Genomic DNA, 16,454 nt, shown 5'->3' with positions numbered 1-16,454 from the left:
TATATTCCCCAAGGCCAAGCAATTATAGAAAGAAATCACCAGTGTCTTAAGGATCAATTATTAAAACAAATAAGGGGAGTTAGCCCCCATATACAGATAAAGATAGATTTGTTTACCATTAATATTTTCAATTTTTCAAAAGGGGCAACTGAATCCAGATTTCAGAAGCACTGGGAACAACTAAACCATAAGCGCCATCTGAAAGTCAGGTGGAAGGACCCCCTGACACAACAATGGAGAGGTCCTGACCACGCCATGGGCAGGAGATTTGGATGTGTTTTTCCCAAAGAGGAGACAGTCCCCATTTGGATCCCTGCCAGGAACCTTAAGTTTTTACCCATTTCCTCTGTACAGGAGGATACCCAAGGATAAACTAACTAACAAGGAAAGAAAAAGGGCTATGGTGGCCAAGGCTTGTATTTAAAAGAGGAAAGCCAGAAAGATAATTACTAACCATCCCCAAGGGCAACCAGACCTTGAGAATCTCTTGTGTTCTCTAACAATTGCAGATGGTGATACTCCAGCTGTTGGCTCTCCTGACCCTCCCAGTCTGGGATATGGCCCTATGGAATCTGCATCAACCTCAACGGGTGACCTGGGCAGTGATTAGTGGTGGCAATGCAGAAATCATCAAATATCTTGTCTTTAGATCTTTTTCAACCCCACAGGCAAATAGCCAGATTAGAACAGGCCCCACCTCTGGATTCTGAAGAGGCAGACTGCTATTCCATCCTTGACTAATGTTAAAGGACTGCTAATGACATTGCTTGGCCTGGTAATGCATTTGCTGATGGTTTTTCTATGCTTTCCTTGCATGATACATGCACTGCAAAACTCTTATGAGCTTAGCCAAACATTTACATAAGATCAAGCTCCAAGTGAATGAATTTCCCCCGAGAGGAATCACGGCCAGAGATGGGTAAGAGGGGGTGTCAGTCTGACCAACATAAGACAGGGCCTTCCGCTTCACTCTGAAGAAGTTCCCGATGACGGGTAAGGCAGACAATGTGATCCACCCAACCTAATACAGCGGGGTTCGCTTCTTTAAACAAAGACAGGAGAGATGTTGGGAGCCATTGGGAGCTGACAGTAAAGCTCAAAGGTCATCTTGACCCTGTGCTCGGTTAAAGGCATGTACAAGGAACTGGCTCATTTTAAAGACACCATGTGCCCAGGATTGGTTTGCTATGTCTTCAGTTTGTTTTAAATGTTCCGTGTTTTTCTGGAATATAGTAGAATGGCCTGAGTGTGGGAGCCCACGAGGATTCACCATGCTGCATGTGTGGAACTCCCAATACCCAGGCTGCTCCTATGTTCTGAAGAGAACAACCTTACAAGATACTGACTTTTATATGTGCCCAGGAATTAATTGAACTGCTTCAGGCATTTCTAACGGTGGTCAGACTGATGTTTATTATTGTTCTAGGTAAGTATGTGAGATAACTAGGACGGGCTCTTGGATCATGAACAAGGGCCCTCCTTATCCTTGTCTGGCAAACCTCGACCCCCAGACTTGCCTTGAACCTCCCGAGTGGCCAATGCTATCCTTATCAATGTAATCCTGTTAAAATAACCTTGACAAAGGAGGGGAAATGATAACTACCTGGGAGGTGGGTCTGCCATTAAAACAAAAAAGGCAGAATCTGTAGAGCACATGGGTAGCAAAGATGGTGCTGAGAAGGAATTGAGTGGGCAGAGCCCAATTTGCTGTATGTTCTGTGCGTAACCAGCCCATGGAAGCTTAGGTGCATGATAGGGTATGACCTTGACAGTGATTGGTTCCTCTTCCTCCCCTCCAATGCCAGCTGCTCATTTTTGCTTTAAAAACTACTTGTACTGTGTTAATAAATGAGTTTTCCTGCTTGCGTTGACTCCCCGCTGCTAAGGGAGGCTAGGGAATGGGCTAGCGGCCACAGTTACCTTTCCTTGGACTCCGTCCATCTTTTGTGGGCCAGATGAAGACCCGAGAGTTAATGCTAGATCTATTATGTTGGTTTTTCCTGCCTGTTCTGGAGGTGTTGGTCAGGGATCTCTGGTCTTATAAAAAGTTACTGAAGAAAATTTGAAGTAATGTATTTTGCTCAAGGTTGTATGTGTTTTACATATTCTGAAGTTTTACCTAATGTTATCCTTCTTGTCACAATCTGCTCAAAGAAGTATTTCACTTTGGAAATTCCTTTTGGGAATTGAAGTCAGTGAAGCATAAGCACTCCTTTCAAATATCTTATAGAAACATGTTCAACCAATTTTTATCTTCTGCACTTCCTTTTGTGTTTGCAACTTTTAAATTGTTACTAACAGGGTTACACTCCACTTGGTTTATTTGTTATGGACAAATGCCAATTTCTCCAGTATAATAATGAGCCTGCTTTACACCATTTAAAATGAGACTTCCTAAACACGTATTCTGAAACAATTGGTAAAATATATTTTAATACAATCCAATGCCACTTTTTCTGTGCTAGTCCTCCTTCTTAAATTTAATGCCTGGGCACTGACCATGAGCTTCTTTTGCCAAATGCTAATGCTCTACCAGTTAAGTCACATCTCTACTGGCAACTATTTTTGGTAATTTATTGGAGATCAGAGTCTCCCAGACATTCCTCCCACAGCTGTCTTCAATCTATGATCCTAAGGTCTCAGACATTTGGGTAACTTGGATTAAGCAACCATAGCCCAGTTACAATGCCATCTTTTAAATAAAGATTATATTTTAATAAAATAATCTGAAATAGAAAATTTTGAAATTTTAAGGAGGTATGTTCAATCTCACTAGTATATATGAAAATAGTCCAAATCACAAAGCAAAAATAAAATATCCCACCTTGAAATCTATAATACTCCTGACCTCAAGCATTATGAATATAGACACAGCTTACAATAAATTCTTTTAAATTATTTTTCTGTTTTTATTTTCTTTTTTGCCAGTATTGGGCTGGAATTGTGGGTCAGGGGGCTATCTCTCAGCTGTCAGTTCTAGGCTAGTGCTCTACCACTTGAGACACAGTACCACTTCTGGCTTTTTCTGCTAATGTGGCGCTAAGGAATCAAACCCAAGGCCTCATGCATGCAAGGCCAGCACTCTAAAACTGAGCCACTTTCCCAGCCCTCTTTCTAAATTTTTTGAAGAAACATCGTGGTGATGTAGAAAAACCCAATATTAATGTGTAAACATTGCTTTTAAATGATTCATATTGTCTTTCCTAACACAAACAACCTAACTGATGTGTACAGAGTAGATTTTCAGTTTTGGTAAATGTCAATGTAAAGTTCATTTAATTTTATATTATGAGTTTCCATTCCACAATATTGTATTTTAAAATATACAGAATTGTGGATAATAGCTTTTCCTGTGTAATAAAACAACTGAAAATATAAAATGACAAAGCTATTTATTTGTTTTAATTTTTATGTATCTAGATTCTGGGGTGTCCTCACCTTAGTATTTTGTGCTAGTATTGTTTAAGTAACATATTAGACTTTAGTGTTCTCCTTCCTTGGATGTAGGTGGCTAATTGGCATTGTGTCACTCCGATTACTAGTATTTTAAGGTGTGTCTTTATTAAATCGTGTATATCCAGCAAGATCGCCATAGTTTTTCATATTAATGTTTAGGAAAGTGAGGGACTTCTCAAACTGGTGTTTATATCTTTTTTACTGATGTCCATTTGGACAAAGCAGGTTAAATGGCAAATTGCGCAGCATTGCACAAGGTTGTTCTGAGTATTTGTATACAGAAAAATATTTGTATATTTGACAACCATAATTGAAATTATAACAAGAAATATCTATTGGATGCATTTTTCCTGTATGAGTTTGGTGAACAGATATGGAATATTCACATACATTGTTCTATGGTTATTAATTTTGTTGATGAATGAGGTAGAGCACAAATTCTAAATTGAGTCCTTAGGATAGTTTTGCATTAATAAAATGTACTTCATACATCCCTAATTGTATTTCAGTAATAACTAATTGTACTAAAGTTGGGATGTGTTTTTTCTTTCAATTATTCATTTATTTTGTGGGAACATTATTTTTAAAAATCCTATATGTATATTAACCTAGAAATTAATTGCTTTTATCCTATCTACCAACTAATAGATTGTGGATTCACCTTTAGTGAAGAGTTTAATGCTCTACTTGACACAGAAAAAATTCTTTTCCCCAGAAGGCTTTATGATTTTCCAGCTCATTTAGAATATTTTCAACAGGAAAATCTGGGGCTAAATCACAGAGGTTCTTTCCTGACTACCTCATTTGCCAATCTCCCAGCCATGCTTCCAGAATCTTCTGATCATTGTCAACATTAAGAAAGAATGAAAGGATCTCTGGTGAGGTGTTTTTTTTTTTTTTCTCATGTTTTTACATTGCATTTTATGTCCCTAAGGGTGTCCAGGCTTGAAAAGGACAAAAACAATTTCAGCTTTAGGAACATGTTTCTAAATCAGATAAAGATGACTTGTAGATTAAGTAATTATAAAATCTTATATTCTAAGTTGAGTGCAGATCTGTTTCCATTTGTGTCCTGTTATTCTGATATGAGAAAAGGTGATAACATTTGTTGTGTGATTCAATGACACCAAGTAGGTGACTTCTGGAAGGTGAAGATTCACTAGCAGCTTGTCAGAGATCACATCCTCATGAGCAACACTGAACTATCTTAATGAAGTTTTACAAGAGTTGCTGAAATAATGTGATCCCATACAATTTTGGATGTGGTAGGGGACTGAGAAAGGTGTGTGTACTTAAATTACTGTCCTTACATAGTTTTTGGATTGTTCCATGGTCCTTAGCTTACCTGATGCTTAGCCTATGTTTGATAATATAATCTGTGGCCTTTCTAGAAATCTGTCTGTCTGATTCTAAGGTATCTTTACAAGACTATTTTTCTATGGTTTTCTCTGTTCATTCTGTTTCCTGCTTATTAGATTTCTTTACGTCCTTCTTTCTAATTTGTCTCTTTTTCTCTCTGTCTCTTTCTCTCATTTCCTCTTCTCTCCAATTATCTCTTCGTTTTTTCTTCAAATGCTCTATTTGGGAACCAGTTTTTCTTATTGATCAATTTTACTTTGCTGATATGTCTCTTAAAATGGACATTTCTCTTACCATTGTAGAGGAAAATTGTTGTTAACCATAATCCGACATAGTTATATATTAATCTGGAGCCAAAGAAAATCAGACAAACACATATATAAAGAAAAAGAGATTGCTGGGTCATAGGGGAGCTCTATGTGGAGTCTTTTGAGCACCAATCCCACTTTTGGGTATTTACCAAAATGTTCACAAACAAAACCACACTAAAGGTACCAGCACGACTATATTTATTGCAGCATTATTTACCATAGCTAAAATAGGGAACCAACCCAAATGCCCCTCAGTAGATGAATGGATCAAGAAAATGTGGTATATATACACAATGGAATTCTATGCCTCCATCAGAAAGAATGACATTGCCCCATTTGTTAGGAAATGGAAAGACTTGGAAAAAATTCTATTAAGTGAAGTAAGCCAGGCCCAAAGAAACATAGGTCCCATGGTTTCTCTTATTTGCAATAACTAGTATATGTCTGAGACAAGCAGAAATGGTCAGATAAGTTGATGTTAGGGAAATGAACCTTAAGATATGTATTCAAATGTTTTTTTTTTCTTTCATGCAATTGTTTCTAACACATTTATTAGATTATTTCTTTGTTGCTTTGTATGTCCCTCTCCCATAATATAACCCCTACTTTCACTGTATTTGTTGTTGGTATAATTTGTATATGGGAAGGGAAAAAACAAATCGTTTAAATAGGGATACAAGTGTACCTATTGCAACAATGAGATGCACAATTCATTATGTCGAAAAAGAATTTTACAACTTTTTTGGGCTGGGAGGAGGTTTGGTTGGGGGGGGCGGAGGGAGGATGGGAAGGGGAAACAAATGAAGAGGCTACAATGCTTTATAAGAGTGTACACATTATCTTGCCCATATAATTATAACCCCTCTGTACAGCATTTTCACAATAAAAAAGCAGAAAAAAGCAAAAAAAAAAATATAAAAGAGAGATATAGTGAAACCTGGGTTCCCAAGGCTAAGTAGCACTTGGGCCTTGAGTCTCTACAATCAAACATTTTTTCTTGAATTTACATAGAGCAAGTAACCATGGATACATGAAAAAAAATAAAGCATCTAGCTAGGTACGAGTTACTCACACCCATAATCCTAGCTAATCAGGAGGCAAAGAAATGAGGATTGCAGTTCAAAGCCAGCAGGGTCAGGAAAGTCATTGAGACACTCATCTCAAATTAATCACCAGAAAACTGAAGTGGTGCTATGGCTCAATTGGTAAAACAATAGCCTTGAATTGAAGACCTCAGGAACAGTACTGAGGCCTAGAGTTCAAGCCCCATGACCAAGAAAATAAATAAAACATCTATATTAATATTACCATCAGAGCTGAAACAGAGTTTGTGAAAGACACTTTTTTCCTTTGTTTGAGAGAGGAGACTGCAACCAGACAATGTCTAGACCTGATATACACATCACCTTTGCCTTCAAGGTCAACAGCACTGAAAATTCAGCATTTCCAGCACTAAGGAAGGAGTGTGACACTCCAGTCTCTTAACTCTCTCAAGAATTGTCTGTTTTAACCCTTCTGTGGCCAGCTCTCAGCATTCTGAGATGTCAGGGTGGACTTGCCACCTCATAGCATTTCCACTTTTAGCTCAACTTCAGAGTTCTTTGCAGACAGTTAATAGCAACAAAAAGATTTTCCTGACTCTATTTTCTTTTTTTGGCCTAACCTCATTTGATGTGATACGGTTTCAAATTAAATATTGTATTTTCTTTCTAATAAATTTAACTGTTGTTCTAACTGCTGTAGATTTTCTTCAAAGGAAGTAGTTTAGGCTAGCACATTGCATGGAGGAATTTTTTTCAAATGACTTTAATTGTTATAACAGAGGTGATATACAGAGAGATTCCAATTATGTGAGTCAGTTAATGAGTATATTTCCTTTCATACACTGTCTTCCATTTCCTCATTCTCTCCCAGTTCCTCCCTTGCATCTATACTCATGAGTTATATAGTTTACTTCATCAATGTCTAATGACCTCCACTACTACACTTTTCCACCCTATTTGCCTTGAGTTCTACAGCTTTCCCTGTGATGAGCAGACTACCAAAGAAGGAATACAATTCTGAATTTAGGACAGAATGGTTATAGTAAAAGAGACCTATCTCAGCCATTCAGAGATTAGAAATGTGGAGAAATATCTTCAGTTATGTAGGTCAAACATGGAAGAGAATGTGGCAAGCCCAAAGCCAAATGCCAAAGGGAGAGAAATTTCACAAAATACCCTGAAGTTGAAACAAGTTTTAAAAGGGAGAGCTGGGCTTAATGGGAATAGGGCAGAAGAATGGAGATGGAAATGGTTGACTAATACAGTCATAACCCTCAATGTACATATGTGAGAATATAAATAGGAAACTTGAAGGGAAAATGGGATTGGGGTAAGTGAAGGAAGAAAAATGGAAAGTGTGAAAATGATCCAGATGCATTGTACATTGAAATGCACATGTACACTCTCTTCAACACTGACATGATGAAACGAAATCCCTTTGCACAACTAGCTAAAAATTAAGTTTTTGAAGTTTTAATATTGAGACCAGAAGCATAAGCATTTAGAGATAAATTAGAGGATTGCATCGACATATTCTTGAGGCTTGTGCTCCTTTCAATATACAAAAATTAATAAGTGTCAAATCTGCTGCAAATGTAAATTTTATTTTGTAAATTCTTTTGCCAATTACTTAGAATATACAGAACCAAATAACACTATTCCTTCCCTTCCAATAAAAAAGTCTTATTGACCTTTAGGTTGCTCAGTTGTTTCTAAATATCTTAAAGTAATGCATTGGAACTAATTTCATTCTACATTTAATTTTAAATTTTAAATCACTAAATTCTTTTAAAATCCTCTCACTTTGATACAGGTCTGGATAGATAACTGATGTGGGTAGAATCAAAATTACATATATGCTTACCTAATTTTCTCACTTCTGGGCCATAGAATACAGATGGTCCTTGTTAGGAAAATGGAGGCGAGTGGAAAAGGAATAGGATGGACTTGATCATCAACAAACAAGGACTGTTTATTGATGAACAGTGAGGGGCACAGCCTTTCCAGTGGGTTTGGAGGTTGTGTGAGGGAGCTGGGACAGGATCAGGGTTTTTATAAAAGATCTGAGCAAGGAGGTAGAGGTTAATGAAAAGCTCCTAGGTCAAGAAAGGTGGGGGCCTTTCAGTTGGGACCACAATGGGATGTGTACAGCTGGGCTTAGGTGGATTGCCCTTCCTGTAATTCAAAGGAGTTCACAAATACCCGGGATATAGTGTCGGGGTCAATTCATCATATTCCATCTTGATAGAATGTTAGGGCCAAGAGGTGAGAGGCAAGTTCTTCATATAGGGTCTTTGAGACATAAAAAGAATTGTGATGAGTGGGAGTATCATGGAGTTATGAGAACAAAGCAGATTCCCATCATTTGTAACCCTGAAGGAGTATAAAATGTGGAGGGGCATCATGGTCTTTTCTGGCTATTTCCTGCTGGCATGAGGGTTTAAAGGAGTCACTGGGGCTGGGGTCTTTCAGGTCTGTGTTGGATCCAGGGCAGTGTCAGCAAAGCCTCTGGTTGCCTGCAGTAATAGGATGGCCTTGACTTGGTCCCAGATCCTGAGTGAGGACTGTTATCCTGTTAGAGAGAAACTTGAAAATGATGAGATCAGTCAAAAGGCTGACAAGGTGGCAGGACTAGTTCATATGAGTGACACAGTAAAACAAACCCTGGGCACAAGCCATAAATGTTCCATTTGTATCATGAGCCCATAACCAGTCAGAAGTTAGGCCTGGATTGGAGAAGTTAAGGGCCTGGTGTGAGACCTTGATCATTTCCTATCAATAGCAGGTAACAAAGGCAAGAATGTAAATTCCTGTCCAGTTAGAAGTTAGACAGATACAGACAGTAGATGGACAAGCTTCTCAACTTGTGTCTATTGACCGCTTGGCTCTGGTTAATTTTGAAAAGGTAGGCACGAAGTGGCTGATGTGACATCATCTCCTCTTATTCTTTTCCACTTTGTCCTGGACGTGTAGGTGCTTGTGGCTTAGATATAGGCTTTGAACTCAAGGCCTGAGGGAATTCCCTGAGCACTTCAGCTCAAAGCTAGCACTTTGAGTCACAAGCTCACTTTTAGCCTTTGGATCGTTAATTTTTGAGCCTGCTTCCAGCCTGGCTCTTTGCTGATTATAGAGTCTCAGAGGGATTTTTCTGCCCAGGCTGGCTTTGAACTGCAATATGTGCCACAAAAATCTTTTATTATTTCCAATTAAAGCAACCAGAAATTAATAGGAACAAGTAGAGCTTACATGCATCCTGTCAAGAATTGATCAACAAATACTTGCCAGAACTCTACAATGACAAAACTCAATTGATGGGATGAGAGTTTGAGCACAGCTTGGATGCCTGGAAAACCTGATAACCAATTTTACAAGAGGCTGTCCTGGCCTACACATGTTTTAACACCATAACAATGCAGCTGGCTTTCTCAGGTCAGGCTTGGAAAGGTTTCCAGAGAGTTTTCCAGGAGTCTTAGTTTTTGTAAATCTAAAGCAGTCTTTTACCAAGAATCAGCTGTGTGTGATGGAGTCAGTCAGAAGTCCAATCTACCATGGTAGAGGTAGGATAGTCCAAGCAAGATCTTGGCCAGAATCTGTCCCTCGGATGAATTGTCAGATCTCCTGTTTGTTGCTTACAAATTTATACAAAGATTGGTTAAGACACTTGACTTTAGATGGACATAGAGAATGACATGATAGTTTTAATGTAAATCACAGCCAACAATTACATACAAACTTTTACTCATAAACTGTCTTTTAAGGAATATTCATACCATCTTCCACATACTCAAATTTTCTGACAGAAACAAATATGTGGAACAAACATTTTTAGAAAATTCTTACCTCCTTACCGGTGTTTATCCTCACAGCTGGCTAGGAGCTGAACTGGGTCTCACTACTTTTACTACTACCCTTGAAAAAGATGTTTTCTTATAACAAACAGCACATTTGTTGAGAAATATCACTACCAAGAATTACAAGAAGATAATTTTTACACAGTTTTTATGTATTATAATGAGATTATGTTGAACGTGCTCTCTGTCTCTCTCTCTGTCTGTCTCTGTCTCTATCTCTGTCTCTGTCTCTCTCTCTCTCTCTCACACACACACACACACTTAAACAAACGTTTTAAGGCACGTATGTTTTTAAAAAAATGAAAATCGGCCATAAGATTTTTTGGAATTCCAATGGCAAAGTAGTATTGTTTTGACCAATATGATAAAAAAACATGTGTTCAAGGCAATACCAAACAAAATGCAAGGCAAATTTTGACAAACAGAATTTCCACCTTTAAACAAACATTGACAACAAGAGAAGGAACCCTTTAAATCAATTTTGGTGATGAGGTGGTTTAATATTTTAAATTGAACATTTTAACCATTAGAACAGTGAAGAGTAGAGAGGAGATAGGTTGGTGGAAGTGTGGGGGTTGAAGAAAAACCCATCATGTGGTCTTTGTCTCTTGCTAGGTTCAGCTTCCAAGGCATGTAGAGAGAATTGGGGGAGGAGGTGGTTGAACAGGTTTGTAAGGGGAAAAGATAGAACTTTTAACCTGCAGATATTTAAAGGGAGGATGTGGCATAATGAAGTTACTGAAAAGGTAGTTTAAATAATTGGATAAAGTTATTGAAAGAGGTGAGAGGGAGGGATTTTTCTTCGGTAGCCACTTAGAGGAGAAATTAAGAATCTAGATTTTGAAGTGAGTGGACTCAGGAAAGAGGAAAGGACTGTATTATTGTCTAAGTCCCTACGAGAAGAAGGATTGGCTTGTTTCTATTAAGGGATTTCAGGGTGGTAAAGGGAGAGAGCAGCAAAAGACAGAGGCTGTCCTCAGTGTGTTTGTCAGCCAGCCTCAGTCAATAACAGATTAACGAAATGTCCAGACCAGAGGACCATTTAATTATGGTCTGGAAGGGAAGAAGGTGTATTAGCCATAGAAGAGGGTTGAGAAATGTATAAGTATGGAGGGGTTTGTTTAGAAGGATTTTTAACAGGACTCATAGCTTGTTGTTTTACATTTGGAGGCCTATGCCCACCCCACCTTGTGTCAGCTACACAAGCATGCAGACAGGCAGGCACAGAGACTGGGGTCAGCAAAAGGAGTTTGCTTGAAACAGACACAGTTTTAGCCTAGAGAATATGGACCAACTGCAAATACCAAGAGTGTAGTTAGAAGAGCAAGGAAGGAGAAAAGGTTCTTTTGTGATGGAGGTCATCAAAGAAAAGAGAGATAGAGGGAAATGGAGAGGGGGAGAGAGACAGATTGAGTTGCTACAAGATAAGGAGTTACTTTTTTAGAGGAAACGTTGGGTGGCTCCTGGCAGAGAAGGGCTTGGTGAGCAAGGCAGGAGAGTGGAGAGGGAGCCCTCTGGAGTGGAGGTCAGAGAAGGACTTGGTGGACCGAACAGAACAAGCAAAGTGAGGATTTTCTGGAGCAGAGCTTGAGGAGGGCTTAGGTTTAGGGGACCTCAGACTCCTCCCAGTTTCATTGGAGAATTGTTTAAATCAGCAAGAGTAAAACCTAAGGTTCTGAATTTAGGTCAGCAGTGCCATGGTAATGAGACCAGATTTTGGAATAAAAACAAGTCAGTTTTGTTTTTTTATGACTGTAAATCAGTCAGCCCAAAGTCTTAAGTTTAGACAGCAGGCATGCCAATGGGGTGTCTTTGGGAGACAATTTGGAAATTTTGGTAGGACTATGGAGCCTGTCCTGATGCTCCAGGCACCGCTGGGGCTTTGGGAAGCCAGACGGATGGATCCCAATAATTAAGAGAGGGCATCCCCAAAAGTCCTAATTAAAGGGTATCAGGGTATAAGGAAAGAAGAGACTTCTGGAGTCTCTGTACCCCACAGACAAGAAAGAAGGGAGGGAGTCCTGCCCTCCTGGGGTCCATGTCAGGTGCCTACACCACAGACCGGGCTAGTTACCTTGTCCTGAAGGCTTTTAGGTATTGGGTGAAGTCAGTCAAACAGTGAAGAGCCTCCTGCCTGGAGATCAGAATCCAGGGACAGGGTAAAGGATAGAGAATAGGGGGAGAGATAAGGCCTTTTCTGAGCTTACGCAGGGGGGCAATAATACCTCAAGCCACAGCAGCGTGGCCATCCACTGCTTGCACTGCTTACAAAAGCAAAGGCTGGGAGGTTTTTCAGGTGTCTGTTTAGCCCAAAGTAAGCTCAGAGGGCTCTGTGCTTCTGATGAAGAAAAGCCTTGGAAGGAGGAGGAAGGTAGCAGAAAGGCTCCATGAGAGGTGGCAAGGAGGTGGGTGGCCCCTTGGCAGAGGGCACCTACTTACTCCTGGTGCTTTTTATCTCCTGGGTGTCAGCACCATATGTTAGGAAAATGGAGGAGAATGGAAAAGGAATAGGCCTGACTTGATCACCAACAGAAAGGACTCTTTATTGAGGAACAGCCAGGGGCACAGACCTTCCAGCAGGATTGAGGTTGTGTGAGGTAGCTGGCACAGGATCAGTGTTTTATAGGAGATCTGATCAAGGAGGTAGAGGTTAATGAAAAGCCCCTAGGTCAAGAAAGATGGAGGACTTTCAGTTGGGTCTGAGATGGGATGTTTTCAACTGGGCCTAGGTGGATTGCCCTACCTGCACATCAAAGGAGTTCACACATACCTGGAATTATGCCTGGAGTCCGTATGGACTTGGGATAATAGGGTGGGGGTCAACCATTCAGGCCAATTGGAAAAAGTTAGCGTTCCGAGCTTTTCTGCATATAAACACTCCATCAACATTTTCTTATTAGAGGATTATTCAAGATTAGCTATATGTTGATTGATAATAACTGAGCTTGACAGAAAGGTGAGGGAAAACTGTCTAGTCTCCAATGAGGTTCTGACTTGTATTTCACAAAGTTTTATGAAAGCACTCAATGAGAAATCTAGTAGCTGCATTTCTTAAAAGTGCTTGCCTAGGGGCTGGGAATGTGGCTTAGTGGTAGAGCGATTGCCTTGCATGCATGAGGCCCTGGGTTCGATGCCTCAACACCACATAAGCAGGAAAAAAAACCAGAAGTGGCTCTGTGGCTCAAGTGGTAGAGTGCTAACCTTGAGCTGAAGAGCTGAGGGACAGCTCCCAGGCCCAAAGTTCAGGCCCACGACCGGACCCCCCCAAAAAATTTAAAAACAAAAGTGCTTGCCTGGTTACACTTTCTGATAATGTGTCAATTCAAGTACTTCTTGGAGTTCCAAACCATTCAATTTTGATGTATTAGAAACTTGTTACGGTTTGCGGACAGCTCTTGGTGATGAAATTTGTGCTTTTTAAAATTGCTTTCCCAATTCCATCCACAAAATGCAGACAAAAATTATCTGAAAAAATTCATATCTGTTGATATTGCATATACATTTACTTTCCATTACAAACCTAGAATGCGGTAAAATTTCTCATAGCAATTACACTGCACTAGATTGTGGGCAGTTTCTAATGTAAATAATATATTTATTTTTGTAGAGAATTTGAGTATCCAAAATTTTAATATGCCTGTCATCCTAAAAACAATACCTTGCTGATATTGAATGACAAATATAACTTCCCATAAGTACAGAAATTTTCCTTGTATCTTTTTAATATATACTTTTATTGTAAAGATACTGTACAGAGGGGTTACAGTTACACAAGTAAGCAAATGAGAACATTTCTTATTGAGCATTGTTAACCCCTCCTGTTTTTCCTCTACCATCCCTTCCCTTTACACCACCTCAACTCCTCCCTCCATCCCCCTCTGATAGAGTGTCTTGTACATCCTATTGTTACAATGGATCAACCTGTATCCTTTCCTTATATCTTAAATGAAGAAATGCTGGCTTGTTTCATGCTGATTCTACTTGTGTTGACACACCTAAAATCACTCTCCAAGTACAAAAGCACATAAATGAAGTGCAAATCATCTTTTGTCAGTGGTATAATTGTGTTCTACACATTTATTGACAGGATACAAACCTTAATACATATATACATTTGAAGGCATTTGATGTGTGAAAACCCGTCAATATAAAATATAAAGTGATTTTGAAAAAAATAAAAGTGACTCAGAAGAAATTATAAATGCAAAAACAGTCTTTACAGAAACAAATTCTTAGAGATATTTCATGACTTTCAAAAGGATAAAGTGGCTGAAATTAATATAAATTTAGAAGTATGACAATTCACAAAAATATAAAAAGATATTCATGTATATCATTATATAAGCCAAAGCAGAAAGCAAATGTTGTTTAGGTGACTTTTTAAAATACACTTTCTCAGGAACTGCGAAGGGGTTTCAATGGTAGAGTGCGTGCCTAGAATGAATGAGGCCCTGTGTTTGATTCCTCAGTACCACATCAGTACAAAAAGACAAAGGTGGTCCTGTGGCTCAAGTGGTAGCACTAGCCTTGAGCTAAAGAGCTAAGGGAAAGCACCCAGGCCCAAGATTTCAAGCCCCACGACCAACAAAAACAAAATCAAAACACAAAAAATCACTGTCTCTCACTTTTGTGTCCTCAACTCTGTAAGACGGCTGCTTCAGCCTAGGGCTAAGATTTTAGCTGTGGACACTTAACACTCCTGGTTCAGACTCTACTTGAGAAAAATTTTAATGAGTATTTTGTTCTTAATTTTGCTCTTTGTAAATTCATATGCACCTATAAAACATGGTGTGGCCATCCCAGTAACATTCTCAAAGTACCTCCTAATGACGACTTACAAAAAGTTGTATTATATTACAACAAGGAAAACAATGCTACAATAAACAAAACCAATAATTAAATATTAATGATTAATAAAATGAAAAATGAAACAATTACCAGTGTTTCCAGTATTTGAAGTATACTACATATTAGGTTTTACTATTTTTTCATAATCCTGTACATTTAAAACTGCCTAAGATTATGATGTTCAATAAGAGTTTTATAGGCTATGAGTAGTCTTTAAAGTTTCCCACTAAGATTATTATTTATGGCTCATCTCATCTGTATATGGCTTATATCATCATTTGTTCCTCGCTAACCTATAATGTAAGGAAGCCCTAAAGTTTTAACAGAAACTGTGGAATTAACAAAGTCTTAACTCTTCACTCTGCTTCTTTACACAAAGAATTTGCAAATTATCATTAGTAAAATTTCTATAAACTCTGAAATGTACACACTTAGTAGTATATGCTGCTACAATAAATCTTAAATACTTTATGGAAAAGTTTTATGACCTGTCATACAGTCTTAATTTTGGCATATATATAAGCAAATTCCCAAAATTAAAAATATTTAAAACATTAAAACTTTTAACAAACCTTAACACTTGCTTCAATGTTCATTATGAGAGGTGCCTTGTATAGAATAATTGAATTCCTCCTCTTACACATCTCTTGAACAACAAATATCTGGAATTATATTGTTTTTGACATGCCAATCTTGACTTTATTCATAAATGTGTGCTTATATAAGAAACACATGGTTTTAAAATTTCACAACAATTCTTTAGAACTTACTTTTTGTTGAATTGTTTAGTTTAAGAAAATCAATTACACTTTATATATAAAAAATGTTCTGTGCTCAATTCGGCAGCACATACACTAAAATTGAAATGATACAGAGAAGAGTACCATGGCCCCTGTGCAAAGATGACAAGCAAATTCATGAAGTGTTCCATATTTTTACAACAGACGATGGAGTGGATGTGGCCAGAAAGGAACCCTACTGCATTCGAACCATACTTCATTCTTGGGTGGGAGTGTAAACTTGTTCAGCTACTTCGGAAAGGAGTATGAAGGTTCCTCAAAAGATTCCACATAGCGCTCCCCTATGACCCAACAAATACTTCTTCTGGGCATTTACCCAAATGATCACAAACAAGACCATACTAAAACTACTAGCACTACTATATTTATTGCAGCATTATTTACCATAGCTAAAATATGGAACCAACATTGATGCCTCTCAGTACATGAATGGATCAAGAAAATGTTATAGATAGATAAATAGATAGATAGATAGATTGATTGATTTCCATTGTGTGTGTGTGTGTGTGTGTGTGTGTGTGTGTGTGTGTGTGTGTGTGTGAGAATAGGAATTCTATACCTCCATCTGAAAGAATGACATTGCCCAATTTGTTAGGAAATGGAAAGGCTTGGAAAAAATTATATTAGTGAAGTAAGCCAAGTCCAAAGAAACATAGGTCCCATGGTTTCCCTTATTTGCAATAAATAATATATGTCTGAGATAAGCAGAAAAGGTCAAAAGCTATGGGCATATGACCATATAAGATGATGTTAAATGAAATGACCCCCAAAGTAAGTACACAAGTG

The 16,454-nt window shown here is 38.4% G+C and overlaps 1 non-coding gene across 1 annotated transcript; it reads left to right on the top strand.

Moving 5' to 3' along the window:
* The first annotated feature begins 15,698 nt into the window (after positions 1-15,698).
* Positions 15,699-15,805, top strand: LOC138811612 (U6 spliceosomal RNA). Its single transcript, XR_011367450.1, has one exon. It is a non-coding gene; the product is annotated as a U6 spliceosomal RNA (small nuclear RNA).
* Positions 15,806-16,454: the final 649 nt, after the last annotated feature.

This window comes from Dipodomys merriami, unplaced genomic scaffold, assembly GCF_024711535.1.
Source record: "Dipodomys merriami isolate MVZ:Mamm:240054 unplaced genomic scaffold, mDipMer1.0.p SCAF_54, whole genome shotgun sequence".
Lineage (NCBI taxonomy): Eukaryota > Metazoa > Chordata > Mammalia > Rodentia > Heteromyidae > Dipodomys > Dipodomys merriami.
Note: the sequence above shows the minus strand (reverse complement) of the source record. Positions and strands in the feature narration are given on the sequence as shown.